A 25,339-nucleotide genomic window follows, 5' to 3' on the forward strand; every position below is an offset into this window, starting at 1 on the left:
GCTTTGAGTCCTAAACTACCCGGACTTTAGCATTAATAGTAGCTACGCACGGTCACCTCGTGCGTACGTAGCCCCCCACAATTAGCAACAATTATTTAATTTTAATCACCTATGAGGTAATTTCCCCCTCACAAGATTAGACAAGAAACTTACCTCGTCTTCCTCCAATTTAATCCACTATAAGGCCTTTTTCACGATTATCCAACTCCGTCTGGCTCGAACCTAGCCAAAATAATTCGATAAAATCACTAAATATTATAGGAATCAATTCTATAAGAAAATACTACATTTTTAAGAAAAGATCCCGAAATTAATTAAACATTCGCCCGCAGGGCCCACATCTAGAAAATCCGGCGAAAGTTATGAAATCCGGCAACCCATTCAATTACGAGTCCAACCATACCAGTTTCACTCAAATCCTACTCCGAATCGATACCGAAATCTCAAATTTTCATTTCTATGAGATTTCTAAACTTTTCCAAATTTCAATCTCAAAATACTAATTAAATTGTGAAAACAATGATATACTTGTATATGTAGACCAAATCCGAGTTAGAATCACTTACCCCAATGTTTTTCCCTTGAAAATCTGCCAAAAGTCGTCTCATGCTCAAGCTCAAGTTCGTCAAAAATGGCAAATGGGACGAATGCCCTCTTTTTATAAAACTGCCCAGCAGCCTTCGGAACTGGTCCTCGAACTGGGCCTCGATCGCGGCTTCGATCACAGGCTCGAGCCTGGACCTCGGTCATGGCCTCGATCAGGGCATTGAGGTTGGGCCTTCGATCATAGCCTCAATTATGGCATCGAGCTTGAGCCTTCGATTCTGACCCTCGATCGTGGGTCTCAATCCTGGCCCTCGAGCCTTGCCTTCGATCATGGCCCTCGAGCTGGACCTTCGATCATGGCCCTCGAGTTGGACTTTCGATCATGGCTTCGATACACTAGCTTGAGCCTGTACCTCGTCAACCCTGGGCTCGATACCTGGGCTCGATATCTGGCTCGATATCTGGGCTCGATCACAGCCCAGAATGTCCAACAGAAGAGGAAAAATTGCAGCAGCTTTTTAACTCAAATTTTTGATCCGTTAACCATCCGAAACTCACCCGAGGCCCTCGGGACCTAGTCCTAAAATATCATAAGAACTTAGCTGAACCTCTAAATCACATCAAACAATGCTAAAACCATGAATCATACCCCAATTCAAGCTTAATGAAACTAAGAGTTTTCAACTTCTACATTCAATGTCGAAACCTATCAAATCAACTCCGATTGACCTCAAATTTTACACACAAGTCATAAATTACATACCGGAGCTATGAAAATTTTCGGAACTGGATTCCGACTCCGGTATCAAAAAGTCAACTCATCGGTCAAACTTCAAAACTTAAATTCTTGTTTTTATCCATTTCAAGCCTAATTTAACTACGGACTTCCAAATAAAATTCCGAATATGCTCCTAAGTCCAAAATCACCATACGGAGCTGTTGGAATCATCAAAATTCTATTCCGGGGTCGTTTTCTCAAAATGTTGACCGAAGTCAAACTTAGCCCTTTAAGGCCAACTTAAGGAACCAAGTGTTCCGGTTTCACCCCAAATACTTCCAAATCCCGAACCAACCATCCCCGCAAGTCATAAATCATTACAAGCACCTACGGGAAATTTTATTTTAGGGAACGGGTTTCTAAAAGTTAAAATGATCGGTTGGGTCATTACATTCTCCACCTCTTAAACAAACGTTCGTCCTCGAACGGGTTTAGAATTGTACCTGAAGTGCTGAATAAGTCTGGATATCTGCTCCGCATGTTTTCCTCGGCCTCCCAAGTCGCTTCCTCGACTAGTTAGCCCCTCCACTGGACTTTTACTGCAAAACTCCTCTTGGATCTCAACTGGCGAACCTGTTTATCAACAATGGTAATTGGCTTATCTTCATAACCCAAGCTATTATCTAGCTGAACTGTGCTGAAGTCTAACACATATGATAGGTCGGCATGATACTTCCGGAGCATAGATACGTGAAAAATTAGATTAACTCCCGATAGGCTGTGAGGCAATGCAAGCTCATAAGCAACCTCCCCAACTCGTTTCAACACCTAAAATGGGCCTATAAACCTTGGGCTCAACTTGCCCTTCTTCCCGAATCTCAAAATTCCCTTCATCGGCGAAACCTTCAAGAGAACTTTTTCACCTACCATAAATGATATATCACGCGCTTTCTAATCCGCGTAACTCTTTTGTCTGGACTGTGCTGTACGAAGTCGCTCCTGAATCAACTTTACCTTTTCCAAGGCATCCCTTACCAAATCAGTACCATATAACTTAGCCTCACCTGGCTCAAACCATCCTATAGGTGAACGACATCGCCGACCATATAAAGCCTCAAATGGAGTCATCTCGATGCTGGATTGGTAACTGTTATTATAAGCAAACTCGGCCAAAGACAGGAAACGATCCCACTGACCTCCAAAGTCAATCACACATGCCCTAAGCATATCCTCCAAAATCTGAATTGTCCTCTCTGACTCTCCATCGGTCTGCGGATGAAAGGCTGTGCTGAGCTCTACACGGGTCCCCAACTCACTCTGTACTGCTCTCTAGAAATGTGAAGTAAACTGGGGACCTCTATCTAATATGATGGAAATTGGCACACCGTGCAACCGAACTATCTCCTGAATGTAAATCTGAGCCAACCTCTCTGAAGTATACGTAGTCACAACAGGAATAAAATGTGTCGACTTAGTCAACCTGTCAACAATCACCCAAACTGCATCAAACTTCCTCAAGGTCCGCGGTAACCCAACTACAAAATCCATAGTAATTCGTTCCCATTTCCACTATGGTATGGTCATCTGCTGGAGTAGGCCACCTGGCCTCTGGTGCTCATATTTAACTTGCAGGCAATTTAGACACCGAGCTACATACTCAACTATGTCCTTTTTTATTCGTCGCCACCAATAATGTTGCCTCAAGTCACGATACATCTTAGTAGCACCTAGATGAATAGAATATCAAGAACTGTGTGCCTCTTCCAGGATCTTTTTCCTCAGTCCATCCACATTAGGAACACATAGACGATCCTGGAGTCGCAAAACACCATCCGCTTTAATAGTAACTTCCTTGGCACCACCTCATAGTACCGTTTCACGAAAAACCACCAGGTGTGGGTCATCATACTGGCGAGCCTTGATCTGCTCAAATAGTGAAGATTGGGCCACAACACATGCAAGAAATCGGCTGGGCTCTAAAATATCCAGCCTCACAAGTCTGTTAGCCAAGGACTGAATATCCGAGGCTAATGGCCTTTCCTCTGCTGAAATGAAAGCCAAACTACCCATACTCTCTGCCTTTCTGCTCAAGGCATCTACAACCACATATGCTTTGCCCGGATGATACAGGATAGTAATATCGTAATCTTTTAGTAACTCCATCCATCTGCGCTGTCTCAAATTTAGGTCCCTCTGCTTGAACAAATGCTGCAAATTGTGATGATCAGTGTAAACTTCACAAGACACCCCATAAAGATAATGCCTCCAAATCTTAAGAGCGTGAACAATCGCAACTAACTCCAAATCATGTACCGGATAATTCTTTTCGTGGGGCTTCAACTGACGTGAAGCATATGCAATAACTTGCCCTTCCTGCATCAATACACAACCCAAGCCAACGCGTGAAGTGTCGCAATACACTGTATACATCCCCGAACCGGAAGGCAACACTAACACTAGTGCTGTAGTCAATGATGTCTTGAGCTTCTGAAAGCTCACCTCACAATCATCAGACCATCGGAATGGAGCACCCTTCTGGGTTAATTTGGTCAAAGGTGCTGCAATAGATGAAAAACCTTCCACGAACCGACGATAATAACCTGCCAAACCCAGAAAACTCCTGATCTCCGTCGCCGAAGTGGGACAATGCCAATTCTGAACTGCCTCAATCTTTTTGGGATCAACTTTAATACATTCGCCCGATACAATATGTCCCAAAAATGCTACAGACTCTAGACAAAACTCACATTTAGAGAACTTAGCATATAGCTTTTGTTCCCGCAATGTCTGAAGCACTACTCTCATATGCTGCTCATGCTCCTCCTTACTACGTGAGTAAATCAAAATGTCATCAATGAAGACAATGACAAATGAGTCAATATATGGCCTGAATACCCTGTTCATCAGATCCATAAACGCTGTCGGGGCATTAGTTAAACCAAAAGACATTACCAGAAACTCATAATGACCATATCTAGTACGGAAAGAAGTCTTCGGAACATCTGAATCCCGAATATTCAACTGATGGTACCCCGACCTCAAGTCGATTGTAGAGAATACCCTAGCACCCTGCAACTGGTCAAATAGATCATCAATACGCGGCAACGGGTACTTGTTCTTAATAGTGACTTTGTTCAATTGGCGATAATAAATACACATCCGCATTGTTCCATCCTTCTTTTTCACAAATAATACTGGTGCACCCCAAGGCGATACACTCGGTCTGGCAAACCCTTTGGCTAGTAACTCTTCAAGCTGTTCTTTCAATTCTTTCAATTCTTTCGGAGCCATGCGATACGGTGGGATAGATATAGGCTCGGTATCTAAAGCCAAGTCAATACAGAAATCAATATTACGATCAGGTGGCATACCTGGAAGATCTAACGGAAATACATCGGGGAACTCCCGAACTACAGGCACTGAATCAATAGCTAGAGTCTCTGCAGTAGTATCCCGAACATAGGCTAGATAAGCCAAACAACCCTACTCAACCATGTGTTGAGCCTTTATAAAAGAAATAACTCGATTAAATGAACTAACAGGCGAATCCTTCCACTCCAGCTTAGGCAATGCTGGAATAGCCAAGGTAACAGTCTTGGCATGACAATCTAGAATAGCATGATATGGAGATAACCAGTCCATACCCAGAATAATTTCAAAATCGGTCATCTCAAGCAATAGGAGATCTGCTCTAGTTTCATAACCACAGAATGTAATAATACAAGACCGGTAGATTCGGTTCACAACAACAGAATCGCCCACAGGAGTGGACACATAAATAGGAGTACTCAAGGACTCACGAGAAACACTCAGGAATAGAGCAAATAGAGATGACACATATGAATACGTAGATCCTGGATCAAATAATACTGAGGCATCTTTGCCACAAATAGAAAAAATACATGTAATCACGGCATCGGAGGCCTCTGCATCTGCTCTAGCCGGAAAAGCATAGAACCGAGCTGGAGCGCCAACTAGCTGGCCTCCGCCTGGCTGACCTCCACCCCTAGGACAGCCCCTACCCACCTATCCTCCACCTCTGGGTGGTCAGACTACTGGTGGAGCAACTGGTCCGGTAAGCATAGGTTTCTGACCCTACTGTACTGGTCTACCTTGAAGCCTAGGGCAAAATCTCCGCATGTGACTGGGATCCCCGCACTCATAACAACTCTTTGGGGCGATGGGCTGCTGACTAAGTGTCTAGCCCCGGGGACCTGAATAACCACTGGGAGGACCCTGAATAACTGGTGGGCGGTAAGAACTCTCTGGGATAGCACTGAGATAAGGTCGCACTGGAGCACCTCGAGGAGCTGGTGGTGCTGGATATGGGGGTCTGCTGGACTGTCCCCTCACGAACTGACCTCTGCCCCCGGACGGAGCACCTCTGAACTCTCTAGAGTACCTGAACCGCTTATCTCTCATAATATGCTCTCGGCTCCGCTGACGTACACCCTCAATCCTCCGGGCTATCTCAACAACTCGCTCATAAGAAGTACCCATCTCAACCTCTCGAGCCATAGTAGCTTGAATACCAGTATGTAAACTGGCTACAAACCTTCGCACTCTCTCCGCCTCAGTAGGGAGTATCATTAGTGCATAGCGAGATAATTCAGAAAACCTCGCCTCATAATCAGTCACTGACATCTAACCCTGTTGGAGCTGCTCAAACTGAAACCGAAACTCTTCCCTCTGGGAGGGTGGAATATACCTATCCAAGAAGATACGGGTGAACCTGTCCCAAGTCATGGGAGGAGAATCTGCTGGTCTGCCAAGAGCATAAGACTGCCACCATCTACGGGCTCTACCCTCTAGCTGAAAAGTAGCGAAATCAACCCCATGGGATTCCAATATCCTCATGTTGTACAGTCTATCCTTGCAACGATCAATGAAATCCTGTGGATCCTCATGTCGCTCACCCCCCAAGACAGGAGGATGTATTCTAGTCCATCTGTCCAATAGTTTCTGAGGATCGGCGGTTACAGCTGGCCTGGGCTTAGGTGTAGCTGCTGCCACTGGCTGGACTCCACCCACGGGTAGTGCACCCTGGGTCTGATATACAGCAGCTGCCTGTCCATGAGCCTGCGCGGTAGGGGTCTGTGCTCCCCCACCCGCCTGAGAAGTGGCTGGGTCTGCCGGAAATAAACCGGCCTGAGTCATATTGTCCATGAATCGCAGCATACGACCCATGACATCCTGAAATCCCGGTGCAGATGTGAAGTCCACCGGAGCTGGCTCTGCCACAGGCACCTCACCCTACTCCTCAATAATGGGATTCTCTACTGGATCCACTGGCGGCATAACCGGAATAGTCTTGGGACGTCCTCGCCCTCTACCACGGGCTGGAGCCCTCCCTCGGCCTCTAGCAACTGGGGGAGTAGCTCTTCCCTGGTCTGGAATCTAATTAGAGCGTGTTCTCACCATCTGTAAGAGAATAAGAGAAGGATATTTAGTACTACATCAATTGCACGATGGAATATGAAGAAAGGTAGTTTCCTAACACCATATAGCCTCTCGAAGATAAGTACAGACGTCTCCGTACCGATCCGCAAGACTCTATTAGGTCTGCTCATAACTTGTGAGACCTACGTGAACCTAGTGCTCTAATACCATGTTGTCACGACCCAATTTCACCTATAGGTTGTGATGGCACCCAACACTACAGCTAGGCAAGCCAACTAATAAGTCAATCATACATTGGTTAAGCGTTTATTCCAAGAAAATAATAAAATACTAACTTCTACCAATGTGTGTGCCAAGACCCGGTGTAACAAGTGCATGAGCATCTAGTAGATTATACAAAACTCCAAATACTGTCTGAAATGAAATAGACAGAATATAAATATAAGAAGAGACACTGGTAGCTGCAGAACGGCTCAGAAAGGCAGCTCACCACTATGCCTCGGGATGACGTGGGTATGTGATGATAGGTCGTCCACTAGTACCTGTCTCAGATCCTGCACAAAAAGTGCACCAAGTGTAGTATGAGTACGTAAACAACGTGTACCCAGTAAGTATCAAGCCTAATCTCGAAGTGGTAGAGACGAGATGGCCGACTTTGACACTCACTATAGGTCAATAATAATTGAAATAAAATTAGGATATTTAAATCTGCATGATTTACAGAATTTACAATAATTTATTTAATCAGCGGAAATAATCAAATTCCTTCAAATGTAACAATTCTCAATATATTAATTAAATTCCTTCAATTCAAATAAATTCCAATTTATCAACTAAATCTCATTTACAGGAGTAACAATTAATTCCTAAACAAGCAAGAATAATAATTCATTAAATTCCAACGATTTTCCAATTTATTAATTAGCTTCACAAGCTGAAATAAATTATTAAAGTATCGTGTAATTATTATTATTAAGCACGATTTCTGCCGAGGATGTACGGCCTGATCCAGAGTGTCGTGTACACTGCCGAGGGACGTGCGGCGTGATCCATAGATGCATCTATCCTGCCGAGGCATTCGGCCCGCTCCACAAGAAAGGAGGACATTTTCTTATGTGCCTCCGGAAGGAGAGTATATTTATTATAAGATGAATTTGGGAGGAGAATAATTTCCTTTAACAATTAATTGATTTAAACAGACAACCAAGCCTATGAGATTTCCATCCTTTAATATCTTTATCTAACAATTCACAATATATTCATATAGATATCAATTAATATAAATAAATCAAAGAATACAATTTACACAAGTAAGGCATGCTTTGAGTTCTAAACTACCCGGACTTTAGCATTAGTAGTAGCAACGCACGGACTCTCGTCACCTCGTGCATACGTAGCCCCCCACAATTAGCAACAATTATTTAATTTTAATCACATATGAGGTAATTTTCCCCTCACAAGATTAGACAAGAGACTTACCTCGTCTTGCTCCAATTTAATCCACTATAAGGCCTTTTCCACGATTATCCAACTCCGTCTGGCTCGAATCTAGCCAAAATAATTCGATACAATCACTAAATATTATAGGAATCAATTCTATAAGAAAATACTATATTTTTAAGAAAAGATCCAAAAATTAATTAAACTTTCGCCCGCGGGGCCCACATCTCGAAAATCCGGCGAAAGTTATGAAATCCGACAATCCATTCAATTACGAGTCCAACCATACCAGTTTCACTCAAATCCGACTCTGAATCGATGCCGAAATCTCAAAATTTTGTTTCTATGAGATTTCTAAACTTTTCCAAATTTCAATCTCAAAACACTAATTAAATTGTGAAAACAATGATATACTTGTATATGTAGACCAAATCCGAGTTAGAATCACTTACCCTAATGTTTTTCCCTTGAAAATCTGCCAAAAGTTATCTCTGCTCAAGCTCAAGTTCGTCAAAAATGGCAAATGGGACGAATGCCCTCTTTTTATAAAACTGCCCAGCAGCCTTTGGAACTGGTCCTCGAACTGGGCCTCGATCGCGGCTTTGATCACAGGCTCAAGCCTGGACCTCGGTCATGGCCTCAATCAAGGCATCAAGGTTGGGCCTTCGATCATAGCCTCAATCATGGCATCGAGCTTGAGCCTTCGATTGTGACCCTCGATCTTGGGTCTCGATCCTGGCCCTCGAGCCTTCCCTTCGATCATGGCCCTCGAGCTGGACCTCCGATCATGGCCCTCGAGTTGGACCTTCGATCATGGCTTCGATACACTAGCTCGAGCCTGTACCTCATCAACCCTGGGCTCGATACCTGGGCTCGATATCTGGGCTCGATCAAAGCCCAGAATGTCCAATAGAAGAGGAAAAATTGCAGCAGCTTTTTAACTCAAATTTTTGATCCGTTAACCATCTGAAACTCACCCGAGGCCCTCGGGACCTCAAACAAATATACCAACAAGTCCTAAAACATCATACGAACTTAGTCGAACCTCTAAATCACATCAAACAACGCTAAAATCATGAATCATACCCCAATTCAAGCTTAATGAAACTAAGAGTTTTCAACTTCTACATTCAATGTCGAAACCTATCAAATCAACTCTGATTGACCTCAAATTTTACACACAAGTCATAAATTACATAACGGAGCTATGAAAATTTTTGGAATTGGATTCCGACTCCGGTATCAAAAAGTCAACTTATCGGTCAAACTTCCAAACTTAAATTCTTGTATTTATCCATTTCAAGCCTAATTTAACTACGGACTTCCAAATAAAATTCCGAACACGCTCCTAAGTCCAAAATCACCATACGGAGCTGTTGGGATCATCAAAATTCTATTCCGGGGTCATTTTCTCAAAATGTTGACCGAAGTCAAACTTAGCACTTTAAGGCCAACTTAAGGAACCAAGTGTTCCGGTTTCACCCCAAACACTTCCAAATCCCGAACCAACCATCCCCGCAAGTAATAAATCATTACAAGTACCTACGGGAAGTTTTATTTTAGGGAATGGGGTTCTAAAAGATAAAATGACCGGTTGGGTCACTAAACCTTTGCCCGCGAAAAATAGTTGAAATCAAAAGAGGAATTGCGTGAAACAAATAAATGAGCGTAAAGTTATGTCGTTTTAAGGTTTTACACCTTCGCACCTAAAGCGGAAGGAGGAAAGGTATTAAGAGATTTTAGAGTGCAAGGAATGTCGGATGCGATCATACCAGCACTAACGCACCGCATCCCAACAGAACTCAGAAGCTAAGCGTGCATGGGCGAGAGTAGTACTGGGATGGGTGACCTCCTAGGAAGTCCTCATGTTGCATCCTTCTTTTTAGGCAAAATTTGTATCTTACTTATTTTAATGTATCGGCGGTATGTCTAATAAATTTACAAATGCGTTTTAAACAGTGTAAATGAAATAGATATTTTTTTACACGAAATAACAATATTTTTAAAGCTAATAGTTATGAAAAAAATCAAAAAAGCAATACATACTCAATAAGGAAAATATTTACGGGCTTAACACCGTTGCACTTGACACGTCACTACGCCTTGGCCTCGAAGGCGACATCCGTAAAACGTCTAGTTGCGACATCGCCTTTCCATGCGGCCTAGTGTGATAGGCATATAGCTAGGCTTTACGGGCCCTCTTATTGTGATATTATCGTCGAGCGCAACTTGGTTTTGTTGGTCAAAGCCTTTGCCCGCGAAAAATAGTTGAAATCAAAAGAAGAATTACGTAACCAGATAAATGAGCGTAAAGTTATGTCGTTTTAAGGTTTTACACCTTCGCACCTAAAGCGGAAGGAGGAAAGGTATTAAGAGAATTTAGAGTGCAAGGAATGTCGGATGCATTCATACCAGCACTAACGCACCGGATCCCATCAGAACTCCGAAGCTAAGAGTGCATGGGCGAGAGTAGTACTGGGATGGGTGACCCCCTGGGAAGTCCCCGTGTTGCATCCCTCTTTTTAGGCAAAATTTGTATCTTACTTCTTCTAATGTATCGGCGGTATGTCTAATAAATTCACAAATGAGTTTTAAGCAGTGCAAACGAAATAGATATATTTTTAGACGAAATAACAATATTTTTAAAGCTCATAGTTATGAAAAAAAAAATCAAAAAAGCAATATATAGTAAATAAGGAAAATATTTACAGTCTTAACACCATTGCACTTGACACGTCACTACACCTTGGACTCGAAGGCGATATCCATAAAATGTCTAGTTGCGACGTCGTCGTTCCATGCGGCCTAGTGTGATAGGCATGTAGCTAGGCCTTACGGGCCGTCTAATTGTGATATTATCATAGAGCGCGGCTTGTTGTTGTTGGTCAATACCTTTGCCCGCGAAAAATAGTTGATATCAAAAGAGGAATTGCGTAAAACGGATAAATGAGCGTAAAGTTATGTCGTTTTAAGGTTTTACACCTTCGCACCTAAAGCGAAAGGAAGAAAGGTATAAAGAGAATTTAGAGTGCAAGGAATGTCGGATGCGTTCATACTAGTACTAACGCACCGGATCCCATCAGAATTACGAAGCTAAGCATGCTTGGGTGAGAGAAGTACTACGATGGGTGACCCCCTGGGAAATCCTCGTGTTGCATCCCTCCTTTTAGGCAAAATTTGTATCTTACTTCTTTTAATGTATCGGCGGTATGTCTAATAAATTTGCAAATGAGTATTAAGCAGTGTAAACGAAAAAGAAATATTTTTATATGAAATATCAATTTTTTTAAAGCTAATATTTATGAAAAAAATAAAAAATGCAATATATAGTAAATAAGAAAAATATTTACGGGCTTAACACCGTTGAACTTGACACGTCACTATGCATTGGCCTCGAAGGCGACATCCGTAAAATGTCTAGTTGTGACGTCGCCGTTCAATGTGGCCTAGTGTGATAGACATGTAGCTAGGCCTTACGGGGCCTCTAATTGTTATATTATCATCGAGCGCGGCTTGTTGTTGTTGGTCAATGCCTTTACCGGCAAAAAATAGTTGAAATCAAAAGAGCAATTGCGTAAAACGGATAAATGAGCGTAAAGTTATGTCGTTTTAAGGTTTTACACCTTCGCACCTAAAGCAGAAGGAGGAAAGGTATTAAGAGAATTTAGAGTGCAAGGAATGCCGGATGCGATCATACCAGTACTAACGCACCGGATCCCATCAGAAGTACGAAGAAAAGCGTACTTGCACGAGAGTAGCACTAGGATGGGTGTCCCCCTGGGAAGTCCTCATATTGTATCCCTCTTTTTAGGCAAAATTTGTATCTTACTTTTTTTAAAGTATCGACGGTATGTCAAATAAATTCACAAATGAGTTTTAAGCAGTGTAAAGGAAATAGATATTTTTTTACATGAAATAATAATATTTTTAAAGCTAATAGTTAGGAGAAAATCAAAAAAGCAATATATAGTAAATAAGGAAAATATTTACGGGTTTAACACCGTTTCACTTGACACGTCACTATGCCTTGACTTTGAAGGCGACATCCGTAAACCGTCTAGTTATGACGCCGCCGTTCCATGCGGCCTAGTGTGATAGGCATGCAGCTAGGCCTTACGGGCCCTCTAATTATGATATTATCATCCAGCGCGACTTGTTGTTGTTGGTTAATGCCTTTTCCCGCGAAAAAATAGTTGAAATCGAAAGAGAAATTGCGTAAAACGGATAAATGAGCGTAAAGTTATGTCGCTTTAAGGTTTTACACCTTCCCATCTAAAGAGGAAAGATGAAAGGTATTAAGAGAATTTAGAGTGCAAGGAATGTCGAATGTGATCATACCAGCACTAACCCACCGGATCCCATCAGACTCCGAAGCTAAGCGTGCTTGGGCGAGAGTAGTACTAGGATGGGTGACCCCCTGGGAAGTCCTCGTGTTGCATCCCTCTTTTTAGGCAAAATTTGTATCTTACTTCTTTTAATGTATCGGCGGTATGTCTAATAAATTCACAAATCAGTTTTAAGCAGTATAAACGAAATAGATATTTGTTTACACGAAATAACAATATTTCTAAAGCTAATAGTTAAGAAAAAAATCAAAAAAGCAATATATAGTAAATAAGGAAAATATTTATGGGCTTAACACCATTGCACTTGACACGTCACTATGCCTTGGCCTCGAAGGCGATATCCGTAAAATGTCTAGTTGCGACGTCGCCGTTCCATGCGGCCTAGTGTGATAGGCATTATCTTACGGGCCCTCTAATTGTGATATTATCGTCTAGCGCAGCGTATTGTTGTTGGTCAATACCTTTGCCCGCCAAAAATAGTTTAAATCAAAAGAGGAATTGCGTAAAACGGATAAATGAGCGTAAAGTTATGTCATTTTAAGGTTTTACACCTTCGCACCTAAAGCGGAAGGAGGAAAGGTATAAAGAGAATTTAGAGTGCAAGGAATGTCGGATGCGATCATACCAGTACTAACACACCAGATCCCATCAGAACTCCGAAGCTAAGCGTGCTTGGGCGAGAGTAGTACTAGGATGGGTGTCCCCCTGGGAAGTCCCCGTATTGCATCCCTCTTTTTAGGCAAAATTTGTATCTTACTTCTTTTAATGTATTGGCGGTACGTCTAATAAATTCAAAAATGAGTTTTAAGCAGTGTAAACGAAAAAGATATTTTTTATACGAAATAACAATATTTTTAAAGCTAATAGTTATGAGAAAATAAAAAAAGCAATATATAGTAAATTAGGAAAATATTTACGGGCTTAACACCATTTCACTTGACACGTCACTATGCATTGGCTTCGAAGGCGAATTCCGTAAAATGTCTAGTTGCGACGTCGCCGTTCCCTGCGGCCAAGTGTGATAGGCATATATCTAGGCCTTACGGGCCCTCTAACTGTGATATTATCGTCGAGCGCAGCTTCTTGTTGTTGGTCAATGCCTTTGCTCGCGAAAAATAGTTGAAATCAAAAGAGGAATTGCGTGAAACAAATAAATGAGCGTAAAGTTATGTCGTTTTAAGTTTTTACACCTTTGCACCTAAAGCGGAAGAAGGAAAGGTATTAAGAGAATTTAGAGTGCAAGGAATGTCGGATGCGATCATACCAGCACTAACGCTGCGGATCCCAACAGAACTCCGAAGCTAAGCGTGCATGGGCGAGAGTAGTACTGGGATGGGTGATCCCCTAGGAAATCCTCGTGTTGCATCCTTCTTTTTAGGCAAAATTTGTATCTTACTTCTTTTAATGTATCGGCGGTATGTCTAATAAATTTACAAATGCGTTTTAAACAGTGTAAATGAAATAGATATTTTTTTACACGAAATAACAATATTTTTAAAGCTAATAGTTATGAAAAAAATCAAAAAAGCAATACATAGTCAATAAGGAAAATATTTACGGGCTTAACACCGTTGCACTTGCCACGTCACTATGCCTTGGCCTCAAAGGCGACATCCGTAAAACGTCTAGTTGCGACGTCGTCGTTCCATGCAGCCTAGTGTGATAGGCATGTAGCTAGGCTTTACGGGCCCTCTTATTGTGATATTATCCTCGAGCGCAACTTAGTTTTGTTGGTCAATGCCTTTGCCCGCGAAAAATAGTTAAAATCAAAAAAAGAATTACATAACCGTATAAATGAGCGTAAAGTTATGTCGTTTTAAGGTTATACACCTTCGCACCTAAAGCGGAAAGAGGAAAGGTATTAAGAGAATTTAGAGTGCAAGGAATGTCAGATGCACTCATACCATCACTAACGCACCGGATCCCATCAGAACTCCGAAGCTAAGCGTGCAATAGCGAGAGTAGTACTGGGATGGGTGACCCCCTGGGAAGTCCCCGTGTTGCATCCCTCTTTTTAGGCAAAATTTGTATCTTACTTCTTCTAATGTATCGGCGGTATGTCTAATAAATTCACAAATTAGTTTTAAGAAGTGCAAATGAAATAGATATTTTTTTAGACGATATAACAATATTTTTAAAGCTAATAGTTATGAAAAAAATCAAAAAAGCAATATATAGTAAATAAGGAAAATATTTACGGGCTTAACACCGTTGCACTTGACACATCACTCCGCCTTGGTCTCGAAGGCGACATCCGTAAAATGTCTAGTTGCGACGTCGCCGTTCCATGCGGCCTAGTGTGATAGGCATGTAGCTAGGCCTTACGGGCCCTCTAATTGTGATATTATCGTCGAGCGCGGCTTGTTGTTGTTGGTTAATGCCTTTTCCTGGGAAAAATAGTTCAAAATCAAAAGAGGAATTGCGTAAAACGGATAAATGAGTGTACAGTTATGTCGGTTTAAAGTTATACACCTTCTCACCTAAAGCGGAAGGAGGAAAGGTATTAAGAGAATTTAGAATGCAAGGAATGTCGGATGCGATCATACCAGCACTAACGCACCAGATCCCATCAGAAGTCCAAAATGAAGCGTGCTTGGGCGAGAGTAGTACTAGGATGGGTGAACCCCTGGGTAGTCCTCGTGTTGCATCCCTCGTTTTAGGCAAAATTTGTATAATACTTCTTTTAATATAATGGCGGTATGTCTAATAAATTCATAAATGAGATTTAAGCACTGTAAACGAAATAGATATTTATTTACACAAAATAACAATATTTTTAAAGCTAATAGTTATGAAAAAAATCAAAAAAGCAATATATAGTAAATAAGGAAAATATTTACAGGCTTAACACCATTGCACTTGACACGTCACTACGCATTGGCCTCGAAGGCGACATCCGTAAAACGTCTAATTGCGACGTCGCCGTTCCATGCGGCCTAGTGTGATAGGCATGTAGCTAGGCCTTACGGGCCGTCTAATTGTGATATTATCATAGAGCGCGGCTTGTTGTTGTTGGTCAATACCTTTGCCCGCGAAAAATAGTTGATATCAAAAGAGGAATTGCGTAAAACGGATAAATGAGCGTAAAGTTATGTCGTTTTAAGGTTTTACACCTTCACACCTAAAGCGAAAGGAAGAAAGGTATAAAGAGAATTTAGAGTGCAAGGAATGTCGGATGCGTTCATACTAGTACTAACGCACCGGATCCCATCAGAATTACGAAGCTAAGCATGCTTGGGTGAGAGAAGTACTACGATGGGTGACCCCCTGGGAAATCCTCGTGTTGCATCCCTCCTTTTAGGCAAAATTTGTATCTTACTTCTTTTAATGTATCGGCGGTATGTCTAATAAATTTGCAAATGAGTATTAAGCAGTGTAAACGAAAAAGAAATATTTTTATATGAAATATCAATTTTTTTAAAGCTAATATTTATGAAAAAAATAAAAAATGCAATATATAGTAAATAAGAAAAATATTTACGGGCTTAACACCGTTGAACTTGACACGTCACTATGCATTGGCCTCGAAGGCGACATCCGTAAAATGTCTAGTTGTGACGTCGCCGTTCAATGTGGCCTAGTGTGATAGACATGTAGCTAGGCCTTACGGGGCCTCTAATTGTTATATTATCATCGAGCGCGGCTTGTTGTTGTTGGTCAATGCCTTTACCGGCAAAAAATAGTTGAAATCAAGAGAGCAATTGCGTAAAACGGATAAATGAGCGTAAAGTTATGTCGTTTTAAGGTTTTACACCTTCGCACCTAAAGCAGAAGGAGGAAAGGTATTAAGAGAATTTAGAGTGCAAGGAATGCCGGATGCGATCATACCAGTACTAATGCACCGGATCCCATCAGAAGTACGAAGAAAAGCGTACTTGCACGAGAGTAGCACTAGGATGGGTGTCCCCCTGGGAAGTCCTCATATTGTATCCCTCTTTTTAGGCAAAATTTGTATCTTACTTTTTTTAAAGTATCGACGGTATGTCAAATAAATTCACAAATGAGTTTTAAGCAGTGTAAAGGAAATAGATATTTTTTTACATGAAATAATAATATTTTTAAAGCTAATAGTTAGGAGAAAATCAAAAAAGCAATATATAGTAAATAAGGAAAATATTTACGGGTTTAACACCGTTTCACTTGACACGTCACTATGCCTTGACTTTGAAGGCGACATCCGTAAACCGTCTAGTTACGACGCCGCCGTTCCATGCGGCCTAGTGTGATAGGCATGCAGCTAGGCCTTACGGGCCCTCTAATTATGATATTATCATCCAGCGCGACTTGTTGTTGTTGGTTAATGCCTTTTCCCGCGAAAAATAGTTGAAATCGAAAGAGAAATTGCGTAAAACGGATAAATGAGCGTAAAGTTATGTCGCTTTAAGGTTTTACACCTTCCCATCTAAAGAGGAAAGATGAAAGGTATTAAGAGAATTTAGAGTGCAAGGAATGTCGAATGTGATCATACCAGCACTAACCCACCGGATCCCATCAGACTCCGAAGCTAAGCGTGCTTGGGCGAGAGTAGTACTAGGATGGGTGACCCCCTGGGAAGTCCTCGTGTTGCATCCCTCTTTTTAGGCAAAATTTGTATCTTACTTCTTTTAATGTATCGGCGTTATGCCTAATAAATTCACAAATCAGTTTTAAGCAGTATAAACGAAATAGATATTTGTTTACACGAAATAACAATATTTCTAAAGCTAATAGTTAAGAAAAAAATCAAAAAAGCAATATATAGTAAATAAGGAAAATATTTATGGGCTTAACACCATTGCACTTGACACGTCACTATGCCTTGGCCTCGAAGGCGATATCCGTAAAATGTCTAGTTGCGACGTCGCCGTTCCATGCGGCCTAGTGTGATAGGCATTATCTTACGGGCCCTCTAATTGTGATATTATCGTCTAGCGCAGCGTATTGTTGTTGGTCAATACCTTTGCCCGCCAAAAATAGTTTAAATCAAAAGAGGAATTGCGTAAAACGGATAAAAGAGCGTAAAGTTATGTCATTTTAAGGTTTTACACCTTCGCACCTAAAGCGGAAGGAGGAAAGGTATAAAGAGAATTTAGAGTGCAAGGAATGTCGGATGCGATCATACCAGTACTAATACACCAGATCCCATCAGAACTCCGAAGCTAAGCGTGCTTGGGCGAGAGTAGTACTAGGATGGGTGTCCCCCTGGGAAGTCCCCGTATTGCATCCCTCTTTTTAGGCAAAATTTGTATCTTACTTCTTTTAATGTATTGGCGGTACGTCTAATAAATTCAAAAATGAGTTTTAAGCAGTGTAAACGAAAAAGATATTTTTTATACGAAATAACAATATTTTTAAAGCTAATAGTTATGAGAAAATAAAAAAAGCAATATATAGTAAATTAGGAAAATATTTACGGGCTTAACACCATTTCACTTGACACGTCACTACGCATTGGCTTCGAAGGCGAATTCCGTAAAATGTCTAGTTGCGACGTCGCCGTTCCCTGCGGCCAAGTGTGATAGGCATATATCTAGGCCTTACGGGCCCTCTAACTGTGATATTATCGTCGAGCGCAGCTTCTTGTTGTTGGTCAATGCCTTTGCTCGCGAAAAATAGTTGAAATCAAAAGAGGAATTGCGTGAAACAAATAAATGAGCGTAAAGTTATGTCGTTTTAAGTTTTTACACCTTTGCACCTAAAGCGGAAGAAGGAAAGGTATTAAGAGAATTTAGAGTGCAAGGAATGTCGGATGCGATCATACCAGCACTAACGCTGCGGATCCCAACAGAACTCCGAAGCTAAGCGTGCATGGGCGAGAGTAGTACTGGGATGGGTGATCCCCTAGGAAATCCTCGTGTTGCATCCTTCTTTTTAGGCAAAATTTGTATCTTACTTCTTTTAATGTATCGGCGGTATGTCTAATAAATTTACAAATGCGTTTTAAACAGTGTAAATGAAATAGATATTTTTTTACACGAAATAACAATATTTTTAAAGCTAATAGTTATGAAAAAAATCAAAAAAGCAATACATAGTCAATAAGGAAAATATTTACGGGCTTAACACCGTTGCACTTGCCACGTCACTATGCCTTGGCCTCAAAGGCGACATCCGTAAAACGTCTAGTTGCGACGTCGTCGTTCCATGCAGCCTAGTGTGATAGGCATGTAGCTAGGCTTTACGGGCCCTCTTATTGTGATATTATCCTCGAGCGCAACTTAGTTTTGTTGGTCAATGCCTTTGCCCGCGAAAAATAGTTAAAATCAAAAAAAGAATTACATAACCGTATAAATGAGCGTAAAGTTATGTCGTTTTAAGGTTATACACCTTCGCACCTAAAGCGGAAAGAGGAAAGGTATTAAGAGAATTTAGAGTGCAAGGAATGTCAGATGCACTCATACCATCACTAACGCACCGGATCCCATCAGAACTCCGAAGCTAAGCGTGCAATAGCGAGAGTAGTACTGGGATGGGTGACCCCCTGGGAAGTCCCCGTGTTGCATCCCTCTTTTTAGGCAAAATTTGTATCTTACTTCTTCTAATGTATCGGCGGTATGTCTAATAAATTCACAAATTAGTTTTAAGAAGTGCAAATGAAATAGATATTTTTTTAGACGATATAACAATATTTTTAAAGCTAATAGTTATGAAAAAAATCAAAAAAGCAATATATAGTAAATAAGGAAAATATTTACGGGCTTAACACCGTTGCACTTGACACATCACTCCGCCTTGGTCTCGAAGGCGACATCCGTAAAATGTCTAGTTGCGACGTCGCCGTTCCATGCGGCCTAGTGTGATAGGCATGTAGCTAGGCCTTACGGGCCCTCTAATTGTGATATTATCGTCGAGCGCGGCTTGTTGTTGTTGGTTAATGCCTTTTCCTGGGAAAAATAGTTCAAAATCAAAAGAGGAATTGCGTAAAACGGATAAATGAGTGTACAGTTATGTCGGTTTAAAGTTATACACCTTCTCACCTAAAGCGGAAGGAGGAAAGGTATTAAGAGAATTTAGAATGCAAGGAATGTCGGATGCGATCATACCAGCACTAACGCACCAGATCCCATCAGAAGTCCAAAATGAAGCGTGCTTGGGCGAGAGTAGTACTAGGATGGGTGAACCCCTGGGTAGTCCTCGTGTTGCATCCCTCGTTTTAGGCAAAATTTGTATAATACTTCTTTTAATATAATGGCGGTATGTCTAATAAATTCATAAATGAGATTTAAGCACTGTAAACGAAATAGATATTTATTTACACAAAATAACAATATTTTTAAAGCTAATAGTTATGAAAAAAATCAAAAAAGCAATATATAGTAAATAAGGAAAATATTTACAGGCTTAACACCATTGCACTTGACACGTCACTACGCATTGGCCTCGAAGGCGACATCCGTAAAACGTCTAATTGCGACGTCGCCGTTCCATGCGGCCTAGTGTGATAGGCATGTAGCTAGGCCTTACAGGCCCTATAATTCTAATATTATCGTGGAGCGCAGCTTGTTGTTGTTGGACAATGCCTTTGCCCGCGAAAAATGGTTGAAACCAATAGAGAAATTGCGTAAAACGGATAAATGAGCGTAAAGTTATGTTGTTTTAAGGTTATACACCATCGCACCTAAAGCGGAATGAGGAAAGGTATTAAGAGAATTTAGAGTGCAAGGAATGTCGGATGCGATCATACCAGCACTAACGCACCGGATCCCATCAGAACTCTGAAGCTAAGCGTGCTTGAGCGAGAGTAGTACTAGGATGGGTGACCCCTGGGAAGTCCTCGTGTTGCATCCCTATTTTTAGGAAAAATGTGTATCTTACTTCTTTTAATGTATCGGCGGTATGTCTAATAAATTAACAAATGAGTTTTAAGCTGTGTAAACGAAATAGATATTGTTTAACACGAAATAACAATATTTTTAAAACTAATGGTTATGGAAAAAATCAAAACAGCAATATATAGTAAATAAGGCAAATATTTACGAGCTTAACACCGTTGCACTTGACACGTCACTATGCCTTGGCCTCGAAGGCGACATCCGTAAAACTTCTAATTGCGACATCGATGTTCCATGCAGCCTAGTGTGTTAAGCATGTAGCTAGGCCTTACGGCCCTCTAATTGTGATATTATCATCGAGCGCGGCTTGTTTTTGTTGGTCAATGCCTTTGCCCGCGAAAACTAGTTGAAATCAAAAGAGGAATTGCGTAAAATGGATAAATGATCGTAAAGTTATGTCGTTTTAAGGTTTTACACCTTCGCACCTAAAGCGGAAGGGGGAAAGGTATTAAGATAATTTAGAGTGCAAGGAATGTCAGATGCGATCATACCAGCACTAACACACCGGATCCTATCAGAACTCAAAAGTGAAGCATGCTAGGGCGAGAGTAGTACTAGGATGGGTGACCCCCTGGGAAGTCCTCGTGTTGCATCCCTTTTTTTAGGCAAAATTTGTATCTTACTTCTTTTAATGTATCGGCGGTATGTCTAATAAATTCACAAATGCATTTTAAGCAGTGTAAACGAAATAGATATTTTTTTACACGAAATAACAATATTTCTGAAGCTAATAGTTATGAAAAAAATCAAAAAAGCAATATATAGTAAATAAGAAAAATATTTACGGGCTTAACACCGTTGCACTTGACACATCACTATGCCTTGGCCTCGAAGGCGATATCCGTAAAATGTCTAGTTGCGACGTCGCCATTCCATGCGGCCTAGTGTGATAGAAATTATCTTACGGGCCCTCTAACTGTGATATTATCATCGAGCGTGGCTTATTGTTGTTGGTCAATACCTTTGCCCGCCAAAAATAGTTGAAATCAAAAGAGGAATTGCGTAAAACGGATAAAAGAGCATAAAGTTATGTCGTTTTAAGGTTTTACACCTTCGCACCTAAAGCGCAAGGAGGAAAGGTATTAAGAGAATTTAGAGTGCAAGGAATGTCGGATGCGATTATACCAGTACTAACACACCGGATCCCATCAGAACTACGAAGCTAAGCGTGCTTGGGCCAGAGTAGTACTAGGATGGGTGTCCCCCTGGGAAGTCCTCGTATTGCATCCCTCTTTTTAGGCAAAATTTGTATCTTACTTTTTTTAAAGTATCTACGGTATGTCTAATAAATTCACAAATGAGTTTTAAGCAGTGTAAAAGAAATAGATATTTTTTTATACGAAATAACAATATTTTTAAAGCTAATAGTTATGAGAAAATCAAAAAAGCAATATATAGTAAATAAGGAAAATATTTACGGGCTTAACAGTGTTTCACTTGACACGTCACTACGCATTGGCTTCGAAGGCGAATTCCGTAAAATGTCTAGTTGCGATGTCGCCGTTCCATGTAGCCAAGTGTGATAGGCATGTAGCTAGGCCTTACGGGCCCTCTAATTGTGATATTATCGTCGAGCATAGCTTCTTGTTGTTGGTCAATGCCTTTGCCCGCGAAACATAGTCGATATCAAAAGAGGAATTGCATAAAACGGATAAATGACCGTAAAGTTATGTCGTTTTAACATTTCACACCTTCGCACCTAAAGCGGAAGGAGGAAAGGTATTAAGAGAATTTAGAGTGCAATGAATGTCGAATGCAATCATACCAGCACTAACGCACCGGATCCCATCAGAACTCTGAAGCTAAGCGTGCTTGGGCTAGAGAAGTACTAAGATGGGTGTCCCCCTGGGAAGTCCTCGTGTTGCATCCCTCTTTTGAGGCAAAATTTGTATCTTACTTCTTTTAATGTATCAGCGGTATTTCTAATAAATTCACAAATGAGTTTTAAGCAGTGTAAATGAAATATATATTGTTTTACACGAAATAACAATATTTTTAAAGATAATAGTTATGAAAAAAATCAAAAAAGCAATATATAGTAAATAAGGAAAATATTTACGGGCTTAACACCGTTGCATTTGACACGTCACTCCACCTTGGCCTCGAAGGCGATATCCATAAAACGTCTAGTTGCGACGTCGCCGTTCCATGCGGCCTAGTGTGATAGGCATGTAACTAGGCCTTACGGGTCTTCTAATTGTGATATTATCATCGAGCGCAGCTTGTTGTTGTTGGTTAATTCCTTTGCCCGCGAAAAATAGTTGTAATCAAAAGAGGAATTGCGTAAAACGGACAAATGAGCGTAAAGTTATGTCGTTTTAAGATTTTACATCTTCTTACCTAAAGCGGAAGGAGGAAAGGTATTAAAAGAATTTAGAGTGCAAGGAATGTCGGATGCGGTCATACCAACAGTACCGCACTGGATCCCATCAGAACTCCAAAGTTTAGCGTGCTTGGGAGAGAGTAGTATTAGGATGGGTGACCCCCTAGGAAGTCCTCGTATTGCATCCATCTTTTTAGGCAAAATTTGTATGTTACTTCTTTTAATGTATCAGCGGTATGTCTAATTGTAATGACCCGGCCGGTTGTTTTAAGAATTATAGCCCCGATTCCCTAATATCTGCTTTCCCCATGTTTGTTTCTGCTTTTGGGATTTGCCGGAGTGATTGGTTATGGAATTCGCGGAGTTTTGGTACACTTAGTCCCTAGTTTTGAGATTAAGCCTTAGGGTTAGGACCGTAGTCAGAACTGCATGAAGATGAATCCGGAATGGAATTTTGTCGACTTCGTTAGCTCCGTTGAGTGATTTTGGCGTTAGGAGCGCGTCTGGAATATGTTTTGGAGGTCTGTAGTAGATTTAGGCTTGAATTCACAAATGAGTTTTAAGCAGTATAAACGAAATAGATATTGTTTTCACGAAATAACAATATTTTTAAAGCTAATTGTTATGAAAACAATCAAAAAAGAAATATATAGTAAATAAGGAAATTATTTACGAGCTTAACACCGTTACACTTGACAAGTCACTACGCCTTGGCCTCGAAGGCGACATCCGTAAAACGTCTAGTTGCGATGTCACCGTTCCATGCGGCCTAGTATGATAGGCATGTAGCTAGGCCTTACGGGCCCTCTAATTTTGATATTATCGTCGAGCGCGGCTTGTTTTTGTTTGTCAATGCCTTTGCCCGCGAAAAATAGTTGAAATCAAAAGTGGAATTACGTAAAACGGATAAATGAGCGTAAAGTTATGTCGTTTTATGGTTTTACACCTTCTCACCTAAAGCGGAAGGAGGAAAGGTATTAGGAGAATTTAGAGTGCAAGGAATGTCGGATGCGATCATACCAGCACTAACGCACCGGATCCCATCAGAACTCCGAAGCTAAGCGTGCTTGGGCGAGAGTAGTACTAGGATGGGTGACCCCTTGGGTAGTCCTCGTGTTGCATCCCTATTTTTAGGCAAAATTTGTATATTACTTCTTTTAATGTATCGGCGGTATGTCTAATAAATTCACAAATGAGTTTTAAGCAGTGTAAACAAAATAGATATTTATTTACACGAAATAACAATATTTTTAAAGCTAATAGTTATGAAAAAAAAAATCAAAAAAGCAATATATAGTAAAGAAGGAAAATATTTACGGGATTAACACCGTTGCACTTGACACGTCACTAAGCATTGTCCTCGAAGGCGACATCCGTAAAACGTCTAGTTGCGACGTCGCTGTTCCATGAGGCCTAGGGTAATAGGCATGTAGCTAGGCGTCACGGGCCCTATAATTCTGATATTATCGTCGAGCGCGGCTTGTTGTTGTTGGTCAATGCCTTTGCCCGCGAAAAGTAGTTGAAATCAAAAGAGGAATTGCGTAATACGGATAAATGAGAATAAAGTTATGTCGTTTTAAGGTTTTACACCTTCGCACCTAAAGCGGAAGGAGGAAAGGTATTAAGAGAATTTAGAGTGAAAGGAATGTCGGATGCGATTATACCGGCACTAACGCACCGGATCCCATTAGAACTCCGAAGTTTAGCGTGCTTGGGCGAGAGTAGTACTAGGATGGGTGACCCCCGGGAAGTCCTCGTGTTGCATCCCTTGTTTTAGGCAAAATTTATATCTTACTTTTTTTAATGTATCGGAGGTATGTCTAATAAATTCACAAATAAGTTTTAAGTAGTGTAAACGATATTTTGTTTTTACACGAAATAATAATTTCTTTAAAGGCCACATCCGTAAAATGTCTAGTTGAGACATCGTCGTTCTATGCGGCGTAGTGTGATGGGCATGTAGCTAGGACTTACGAGCCCACTAATTATGATATTATCGTAGAGCGCGGCTTGTTGCTATTGGTCAATGTCTTTGCCCGCTAAAAATAGTTGAAATCAAAAGAGGAATTGCCTAAAACAGATAACTGAGCGTAAAGTTATGTCGTTTCAAGGTTTTACACCTTCGCACCTAAAGCGGAAGGAGGAAAGGTAATAAGAGAATTTAGAGTGCAAGAAATGTCGGATGCGATCATACCAGCACTAACGCACCGGATCCCATCAGAACTCTGAAGTTAAGCGTGCATGGGTGATAGTCATACTAGGATGGGTGACCTCATGTGTTGCATCCCTCTTTTTAGGAAAAATGTGTATCTTACTTCTTTTAATATATCGGCGGTATGTCTAATAAATTCACGAATGAGTTTTAAGTAGTGTAAATGATATATTGTTTTTACACGAAATAACAATTTTTTTAAAGCTAATAGTTATGAAAAAAAATCTAAAACGCAATATATTGTAAATAAGAAAAATATTTACGGGCTTAAAACCGTTGCACTTGACACGTCACTATGCCTTGGCCTCGAAAGCGACATCCGTAAAACGTCTAGTTACGACGTCGTCGTTCCATGCAGCCTAGTGTGATAGGCATGTAGCTAGGCCTTACGGGCCCTCTAATTGTAATATTATCGTCGAGCGCGGCTTTTTGTTTTTTGTCAATGCCTTTTCCCGCGAAAAATAGTTGAAATCAAAATAGGAATTGCGTAAAACGAATAAATGAGCGTATAGTTATGTCGTTTTAAGGTGTTATACCTTCGCA

General features: G+C 40.9%; 20 non-coding genes and 4 pseudogenes across 20 annotated transcripts; all 24 read left to right on the plus strand.

Moving 5' to 3' along the window:
- The first annotated feature begins 9,862 nt into the window (after positions 1-9,862).
- Positions 9,863-9,981, plus strand: LOC138910706 (5S ribosomal RNA). The gene has a single exon (XR_011415858.1). It is a non-coding gene; the product is annotated as a 5S ribosomal RNA (ribosomal RNA).
- Positions 9,982-10,502: 521 nt separating this feature from the next.
- Positions 10,503-10,621, plus strand: LOC117279483 (5S ribosomal RNA). Its single transcript, XR_011415853.1, has one exon. It is a non-coding gene; the product is annotated as a 5S ribosomal RNA (ribosomal RNA).
- Positions 10,622-11,146: 525 nt separating this feature from the next.
- On the plus strand, positions 11,147-11,265 carry LOC117279481 (5S ribosomal RNA). Its single transcript, XR_004509904.2, has one exon. It is a non-coding gene; the product is annotated as a 5S ribosomal RNA (ribosomal RNA).
- Positions 11,266-11,787: 522 nt separating this feature from the next.
- Positions 11,788-11,906, plus strand: LOC117279484 (5S ribosomal RNA; annotated as a pseudogene).
- Positions 11,907-12,428: 522 nt separating this feature from the next.
- LOC138910738 (5S ribosomal RNA) lies at positions 12,429-12,546 on the plus strand. Its single transcript, XR_011415879.1, has one exon. It is a non-coding gene; the product is annotated as a 5S ribosomal RNA (ribosomal RNA).
- Positions 12,547-13,061: 515 nt separating this feature from the next.
- Positions 13,062-13,180, plus strand: LOC138910714 (5S ribosomal RNA). The gene has a single exon (XR_011415860.1). It is a non-coding gene; the product is annotated as a 5S ribosomal RNA (ribosomal RNA).
- A 520-nt stretch (positions 13,181-13,700) lies between these two features.
- LOC117281970 (5S ribosomal RNA) lies at positions 13,701-13,819 on the plus strand. The gene has a single exon (XR_004512609.2). It is a non-coding gene; the product is annotated as a 5S ribosomal RNA (ribosomal RNA).
- Positions 13,820-14,340: 521 nt separating this feature from the next.
- Positions 14,341-14,459, plus strand: LOC117281974 (5S ribosomal RNA). Its single transcript, XR_011415857.1, has one exon. It is a non-coding gene; the product is annotated as a 5S ribosomal RNA (ribosomal RNA).
- Positions 14,460-14,982: 523 nt separating this feature from the next.
- On the plus strand, positions 14,983-15,101 carry LOC117275197 (5S ribosomal RNA). The gene has a single exon (XR_004505345.2). It is a non-coding gene; the product is annotated as a 5S ribosomal RNA (ribosomal RNA).
- A 522-nt stretch (positions 15,102-15,623) lies between these two features.
- LOC117275198 (5S ribosomal RNA) lies at positions 15,624-15,742 on the plus strand. The gene has a single exon (XR_004505348.2). It is a non-coding gene; the product is annotated as a 5S ribosomal RNA (ribosomal RNA).
- Positions 15,743-16,264: 522 nt separating this feature from the next.
- On the plus strand, positions 16,265-16,383 carry LOC117275170 (5S ribosomal RNA; annotated as a pseudogene).
- Positions 16,384-16,904: 521 nt separating this feature from the next.
- On the plus strand, positions 16,905-17,022 carry LOC117281964 (5S ribosomal RNA). Its single transcript, XR_004512603.2, has one exon. It is a non-coding gene; the product is annotated as a 5S ribosomal RNA (ribosomal RNA).
- A 515-nt stretch (positions 17,023-17,537) lies between these two features.
- On the plus strand, positions 17,538-17,656 carry LOC117281967 (5S ribosomal RNA). Its single transcript, XR_004512606.2, has one exon. It is a non-coding gene; the product is annotated as a 5S ribosomal RNA (ribosomal RNA).
- Positions 17,657-18,176: 520 nt separating this feature from the next.
- Positions 18,177-18,295, plus strand: LOC117281971 (5S ribosomal RNA). The gene has a single exon (XR_004512610.2). It is a non-coding gene; the product is annotated as a 5S ribosomal RNA (ribosomal RNA).
- Positions 18,296-18,816: 521 nt separating this feature from the next.
- Positions 18,817-18,935, plus strand: LOC117281968 (5S ribosomal RNA). The gene has a single exon (XR_004512607.2). It is a non-coding gene; the product is annotated as a 5S ribosomal RNA (ribosomal RNA).
- Positions 18,936-19,458: 523 nt separating this feature from the next.
- LOC117281976 (5S ribosomal RNA) lies at positions 19,459-19,577 on the plus strand. The gene has a single exon (XR_004512611.2). It is a non-coding gene; the product is annotated as a 5S ribosomal RNA (ribosomal RNA).
- Positions 19,578-20,099: 522 nt separating this feature from the next.
- On the plus strand, positions 20,100-20,217 carry LOC117281959 (5S ribosomal RNA). Its single transcript, XR_004512598.1, has one exon. It is a non-coding gene; the product is annotated as a 5S ribosomal RNA (ribosomal RNA).
- Positions 20,218-20,738: 521 nt separating this feature from the next.
- Positions 20,739-20,857, plus strand: LOC117281965 (5S ribosomal RNA). The gene has a single exon (XR_004512604.1). It is a non-coding gene; the product is annotated as a 5S ribosomal RNA (ribosomal RNA).
- Positions 20,858-21,372: 515 nt separating this feature from the next.
- On the plus strand, positions 21,373-21,491 carry LOC117281963 (5S ribosomal RNA). Its single transcript, XR_004512602.1, has one exon. It is a non-coding gene; the product is annotated as a 5S ribosomal RNA (ribosomal RNA).
- A 521-nt stretch (positions 21,492-22,012) lies between these two features.
- LOC117281961 (5S ribosomal RNA) lies at positions 22,013-22,131 on the plus strand. The gene has a single exon (XR_004512600.1). It is a non-coding gene; the product is annotated as a 5S ribosomal RNA (ribosomal RNA).
- Positions 22,132-22,653: 522 nt separating this feature from the next.
- On the plus strand, positions 22,654-22,772 carry LOC117281972 (5S ribosomal RNA; annotated as a pseudogene).
- Positions 22,773-23,590: 818 nt separating this feature from the next.
- LOC117281977 (5S ribosomal RNA) lies at positions 23,591-23,709 on the plus strand. The gene has a single exon (XR_004512612.2). It is a non-coding gene; the product is annotated as a 5S ribosomal RNA (ribosomal RNA).
- Positions 23,710-24,234: 525 nt separating this feature from the next.
- LOC117281960 (5S ribosomal RNA) lies at positions 24,235-24,352 on the plus strand. The gene has a single exon (XR_004512599.1). It is a non-coding gene; the product is annotated as a 5S ribosomal RNA (ribosomal RNA).
- Positions 24,353-24,764: 412 nt separating this feature from the next.
- LOC117281975 (5S ribosomal RNA) lies at positions 24,765-24,872 on the plus strand (annotated as a pseudogene).
- The last annotated feature ends 467 nt before the right edge of the window (positions 24,873-25,339 follow it).

This window comes from Nicotiana tomentosiformis, chromosome 4, assembly GCF_000390325.3.
Source record: "Nicotiana tomentosiformis chromosome 4, ASM39032v3, whole genome shotgun sequence".
NCBI lineage: Eukaryota > Viridiplantae > Streptophyta > Magnoliopsida > Solanales > Solanaceae > Nicotiana > Nicotiana tomentosiformis.